General features: G+C 35.8%; 1 non-coding gene across 1 annotated transcript; it reads right to left on the reverse strand.

Annotated features, from left to right (window-relative positions):
* Positions 1-1,244: 1,244 nt before the first annotated feature.
* LOC122280302 lies at positions 1,245-1,348 on the reverse strand. The gene has a single exon (XR_006229880.1). It is a non-coding gene; the product is annotated as a U6 spliceosomal RNA (small nuclear RNA).
* Between the last annotated feature and the right edge of the window lie 5,555 nt (positions 1,349-6,903).

The raw sequence follows: 6,903 nt of genomic DNA on the forward strand, positions 1-6,903 counted from the left end.
ATCTCATTTTCCGATTTGGGTATTTTAGCCTTCAACCGCTGTCCACGCCGCCACCCATGGCCAACTACACTTAAATAACCTGACCATTTGTTCCCATTTTAACCCATTGATATCTTGGAGAGGATCATTGCACTTATCATAATTTGACTGCAAGAGATTGAGGGATGCATTATTGTGATGTAGGAGGATATGGATAATCATACACAATAGTGTTATTTTGTATTAATCTTTTCGTTTTGTGTCTAATGTTGTCACTTTAAATACTATATGGTTTTTATTTTTATATATAGTTAGCTTGTTTATTATCAAAAGTCATTTTTTTTACTTACCATTTGACAATATAAAAAATGACATTCCATGGAAGGATTTTTTTTTTTTTTTTGTTCTTTTTGTTTTTTGGTTGTAGATTCTTATTTACCATAAAAAACTGTTAATTAATTTTTAAACTAATTATATAAAATCTCTAGAACAACATATATGATACATTTTTCTCAAAATAAATAATAAAAATTAATTCTTAGATTTGTCATCTTTTGAAAATGATAATTAATAAGCTCAAATAATAATTGAATGTCATTCAATAAATTTCTATAACTAAATTTATTTCGATTGCCTATATCACACTTTGAACCAATCTTATGAGCATTCCAACGGGTTATAAATTTGTTTGAAAGTAAAATTAGCGTTCGAATGAGATAGTAAGCATCCCGGCTAGATTGATTTATAACTACTCTCAAAAAAAGAAAAAGAAAATCGTTTTAATGATTGAATCTACATTCGAATAGAAAATTACATACCATCGAATAGTCTCAAACTCCGTTTAAATGAAAATTGTATGTTCAAACATTTCTAACTTTCCTCTGCCACAATTGTGTATAATTTCTCGCCGAACAGTTTTGTCAACATTCGAATATGAAATACCATACTGTTAGAACAATTTGTAAAAGTTCAAACGGTTTTCTTTTTTGAGACACCATATTTCGTCCCTGAAACTCTAGTTTGAATATATATTTTTCTGTTTGAATGTGTAAAAAACAGCTTTCATGTTTTGGGACACAATATATATAGTTTTTATATCAAATAAATACTCTTACATATGAAATTTAATTCGTCTCTTAAAGATTTCGTCCCTAGAAATCAAATTTCTTATAGTGATATTAAGTTCTACACTTTATATAAGAAGCCACAAACATACACTACTGCAATCTCTTGTACCTAATAACAAAAATTCACTATTTTTTTTTGCTTTTTTGGACCATTTCTCGATTTGTGCGTGTCATCCTTGCACAGGGGCCATGCTAATCTTCTTTGTATCATTCCACTTGCATTGCCAAATTACTAAGATGTGAAGCCCCTTTAGTAGAGAAATACACACCTGTACCCTTAGAGAGAGTCCATCGATCTGCGCATACAATTGAAAAGGCAAAACTTGTGACATAGTGGATACTAACATAACGTCATGATCAACATCTTGCTGAGAGCGAAAGTCAATCCCTTGTGCTGTTTTTGATCCATTCGAGATAATGGAGGCTGCAGCTAGTGATAGGCAAAGCAATTACTTCAGAGATAAGGTAAAGTGCATAAGAGAGGAAAGAACTAGAAAATATTATTTTCATCCAAAGGGGTTCAACTACTTTCAGATCGTGGAATGTAGGAAGAAAGTTGGATAGTCTCAATAACATGTAAACTAGCATATGTTTGCCACATTTTTAACTATGGCAATGTTTAGACCGCAACACAATTCATTACACAAATTGATGATATATAGGAATTATAACACAAAAGCTTTGGACTTACTCATACTCACGGTTTTGCATGACAGGCTATGTGAGAGCTTTCATAAGGGATTGCCTATATATTTTTGCTATTTTTGATTAAAAGAAGTTCCACATTATTTATAATGACCCAGAAGAAATTCAATAGGCGAATTTTTTTAGTCCTTAGAAATGCCATGAAATCCCGAAAAGATTTCATGAATCATTAATTTATCGATTAGCTTTTGATTTGTTAGCATAGTTGGATCTCAATTCACTATGTTAACGAAGTTGCCTTTCTATTTAATTAAGACACTTTGGAGTATAATTTTAGGAACCAAATTGCACTATTAGATTTGTTAACATTGCAAGAAAATTGGGCTTTTGAGGCGACTAAAGTTGGTAGGTTGCACATTTTGAGTATGATTTTCCTTGGTATGATGTGCTTGCATTCTTGACCTTCCTTCACTTGCTCGCAGTAAATCATCAAATTATTCGCATGGTTACTAATATGGATAGAATTGTATTTCATGTGTGCATTTGCTATGTGTCCCACTTTTATAATTGATTTGATGGTATTTCATGTGTTCCACTTTTATAATTGATGTGAGTCATAAATTTTGGATCTTTTGAATTCATTTGTCATCAATATTCATTCTCATTTCTACCTCATTTAATAGTGCACTTAATTGATTGGATCACTTGACTGTAGATGATTGGATCTAGCTCCTCTTTCAACTACCTCCTTAGTTGTCCGAGGGTTGATAGCATTTGCATCTGTGATTTTTGGAAGTACAAATGTTAGTAAGCATATTCTAATTTTTGCAGGCTTTGTTTTTGTTCTAAATTCCTGTTAGACTATAATTTGGTGATGCTTCCAGGCGACATAAAAATATTGGGTTTGGCCAAATTCTTCCTTGGCAATTCCACGCAAGGACTTCTTTAACCAAATAGACTCGTTAGCTTGTTTGGAAAGCACTGACAGTTTATTATTTCTTGCCCTTTTTCTGTATCATATTTTTATGATATTATTGCATATGCTTTTAAGAGAGGGTATTTTATTGTAACGTCCCCAACTCCCACGTATGAACACATGAAAATCGAGGCGTCAGGATGATGACAACACGGGTCATGCATCCCATCGCTAAGTGTCAAGTATGTGTACATGCAACATGTGTACAACAAAACAACGCAGCGGATAATAAAAGTCAGTCGACTACGTACCAAAATTGTTTAAAATACAAATTGGCTTAAACATAAACGTACTAATAAATATTACTCTAGTCCAAAAAAACATAATGTAAATCAAATACATAATTAAAAGGCCAAAAAACACTTCCCAATACACAAACTAAAGTATCAAGTCACTCCTCCGGCGGAGCCGCTTCCTCGGGCTTCGCCTCCACATCTGCAACAAAATCTACGGCACCAAATAACGGTACCACAAGTAAGTAATCATCCAAACGAACACCGAGATAAAAATATATTCATGCCAAACAAAATGCATGAACAGGATACCATATGCATGAAACTCCAAAAAACATCATTTATCCAAAAAGAATAATTTTCAACGCATGCCAAAAATCTCATTTGGCCCAAAAATCCAATCCAATAAAATAGTCCCGCCATTTTCCCAGAAAATGGCCTAATATAAATTCATAAGTCTAATCTCGCCATTTCCCAGAAAATGGCCCAATATCTATTCTCAAATCCATTAACCAATTTTAATCTGTATGCACCATGGCCTTCCCTAGGGGTCATCCGTACACCCTGACTCCCTCCGTTACACCATAGGTAATGACCATGCGTGTCACTTCATAACAAGCGATACCCAGCTCTGCGCCCGACACATTTGTAACCAAGTATCCTCTAGTTCCTGCCAGCAAAGGGGGCATAGAGTAGGCATAAGAGTGTTACCATCATGTCTGATCCCGTTGTCGCCCAGCGATAACCCAGGGGACGTCACTCAGTTTATTACGCTCCCGAGTGACCAGAGGAGCTCCACCGAGATAATTCCCCATCTCAGCTTGGGGTTGTGATACACATGCACCCAAAAATCCACTTTTAGACAAAAACCCAGTTTCCATTTTCCAACACATGTAATATGCAAAAACTCCAGTTTTCATTTTACAAACATGAACATGCTTGCACCATGCAATGCATGCGATAAGTCACAAAATATCCAACAAACTCAACATCATCAAATCCAACAAACAACTCCGTCCTCCATTCCAACCGACCCCCATACTCCTTGGACTTAGTCCGGCACAACAAACCAATCACAAAATAATTTTTAAAGCATAAATATATTTAAATCACAAGAGTTATTCAAAAAATACTTATAGTGCTTTAAAGGCAAAAAATCTGGAAGATCAAAAGAGCACAAGATCACGGTGGTGCCAAAAGTGGCAGAGCAGCAATGGACAGTGCTTTTCCAAGTATTGGCCCTGGGTCTAAAATAGGGAATTTCTAAGGGGGAGCTTGGCTAGTTATGGAGGGGCATGGAGGAGTTAAGGGAGGTGCTGTGATGCAAGTAGTGGTGGTTTGGAGTCATGGGTGGCAGATCATGGTGGGGATCTAGCTGTGAGAGGATGTAAAACCAATTTTGGGTTGGGTGCTCGATGGAGGGAAATGAGCTACTGTTAGGGCCTGGGTTTGATTGTAGAAGATGGCCAACAAGAGAGGAAGCCGGCGGACGATGCTGTGATGCTAGGAAGCGGGGCACGGTGGTGCAATGATAAAGAACCTTTATGGGTTTCCAGTGCCATGGGGAGAGAGAGAGTGACCATGGAATGGAAACTGGGGTGGGGGAAGGTCGCCGGTGTCGGAGGAGATGGTTGGTGGTGGTGGCGACGTCCTAGAGCGGTGGATGATGGCGCAGGGAGGGGAAACCCGTGGGTTTCAGTGCTATGAAGAGAGAGAGAGAGAGAGGCTGAGAGGTGGAGGCTAATTTCGGTGGGGTGGTGATTGCGTACGTGAGGGGAAGGTGGTGGGGTGGGCGTTGATTCCAGACTGAGGCGGGTGGCGGCGGGCTAGGAGAAGGGAATGGACGAAGAGAAAACAAGAGAGGGGGTCGTGCAGCTGGAAGGCAGGGGAGAAAGAAGAGGAAAGAAAAGAAGAAAAAGAAAGAAAAAGAAAGAAGACAAAGAAAAAGGAAAAAGAGGAAAAGAAAAAGGATGGAAAAGAAAATGAGATCTAGAGTTTTCAATCTGAATCTCAAAACGAATTTGATGAAATAGATTTTAAAACGGTAATTTAAATAAAATAATTTAAAAGTAGTAAATGAGTAGAATAAAGTAATATAATCCAACAATAAACCAATTTAAAATAAAGAGCACAATAAAATAAATAACATCAAAATAAAAACACCACAACTCAATATTAATAAAATAAAATAAAATAGTTAAAGCTCAACAATAAAACAATTCAAGCTAGAGAGTAATTTAAATGTGAAATAATTATTAATATCAATAAAACACATTATTTAAATCTCACAACTTAAAAAAATCATAAAACAATACAACGAGAAATACGTTTAATTTAAAATAAAGAGCCACTAATTATAATAATTTTAAATAATCCTCCAATAAAAATACACTTAAATACGGGGTATCACGTGCTCCCCCCCTTAAAATAAATTTCATTCTCGAAATTTGTGACGTCAAACATTACTGCCAAGTAGGATATAAGGTACAACTAAGGACACATGTGAGAAAACATACTATCAACTAATCCCATGCAAGAACAAGTAAAGCTCTCCCAAATTTACTCTTATAGGTGATTCCATTGTATTCACACTAGTATCCTAGTTGCAAATCAGGTCTAGTACTCCTAGGGTGGCCATGTAATCCGAAATCACAATTTCCACAAGAACCTTAATACCATGCCCAAGTAAATTCCAACAATTACTATCTTTCCACAATAAACTGTGTGAACCTCAATCGACTCCTATACTATAATCTCCATACCTTCATTGTATACTACACCTTGGAAACCTCATAACCACTTCTCAAGTTAACCATCAATAAGCATAATTTGCACAACCAAATGATTACTCTCCAATTACAAGTACCTTCTCAAAATTTCGATTCATCACTAATTCCTCAAAATTAGCACAAAATTTGAGCACCTAATTATTTCCAAGAATCACATTTCCGCTACGCACTCTGATAACTCGCCAAAATGCAAAAAGACTGTATCCTCATAAATTAACATCATTAAATACAAGCTAGCTCAACACCTATAAACAAGAAAATCCTTCACCACATTTCAATAGAAAATAATATACCTGAAAAAACCTCAAATTATCACTTATTCCTCATTTGGTTCTCGCTGCCTTTATCAAAAATCGACATTCTGCAAAATACATCCATGACCGTTGATAGAAATCAATACCAATCAACCTCAACATCCCAAAATAAAAACAAGTATCTTCATCTCAAAATACAGCTGCCACATCTAAGATAAGGAACATAACCTAAAAGGCTCAAATCCATTCCGACCAACCAACAAGAGCGACTATAAACTTCTATTCGACAATCTATACTTAAAAACTCATCACCTAAGTTCTGAATATTAGCTAACTTGACAGTGACTAAACTTAATGCGAACCACCATAAAACTCACCAAAACATTATTGAAATCTTCTTGATAACTCGCCCACCTACTTCTACTATTATAAACTATAGTACTAGCACCACTAGTTCTTTCAATAGCGCATCACAATCAAACCTCAAGGTAGGCCATATTGCTTAAATCTTCAATTCACCAAAAACTATTGTACATCACTCTTGGGTCATAATGCTTTATTACCTCACATATCTGATTATGCTAACCACCACTGATGCTTAAGCTTCAACTTCTAAGATTTTATCACACACCACACATGGCGACCCAACAATCTCCTTTCAAATTAAAATAACAATGTTCATAATTCTTCCAACTGGACACTCGATCTCCAAAGTAAAGTATAACCTCCAAAAATTTAAATTCCTATACGACCTCAATTCACAACTAATCCCTGAAGATAATCACATCAATCATTACCTACCATCATTCCATCATTTGGACTTATATCCTCAAATCAACAAGAATCATTCCTGAATCTGCTCAACTTATATCCTTAAATTAGCAACCAACTATCACTTAA

Source organism: Carya illinoinensis, chromosome 10 (assembly GCF_018687715.1).
Source record: "Carya illinoinensis cultivar Pawnee chromosome 10, C.illinoinensisPawnee_v1, whole genome shotgun sequence".
Classification (NCBI taxonomy): domain Eukaryota; kingdom Viridiplantae; phylum Streptophyta; class Magnoliopsida; order Fagales; family Juglandaceae; genus Carya; species Carya illinoinensis.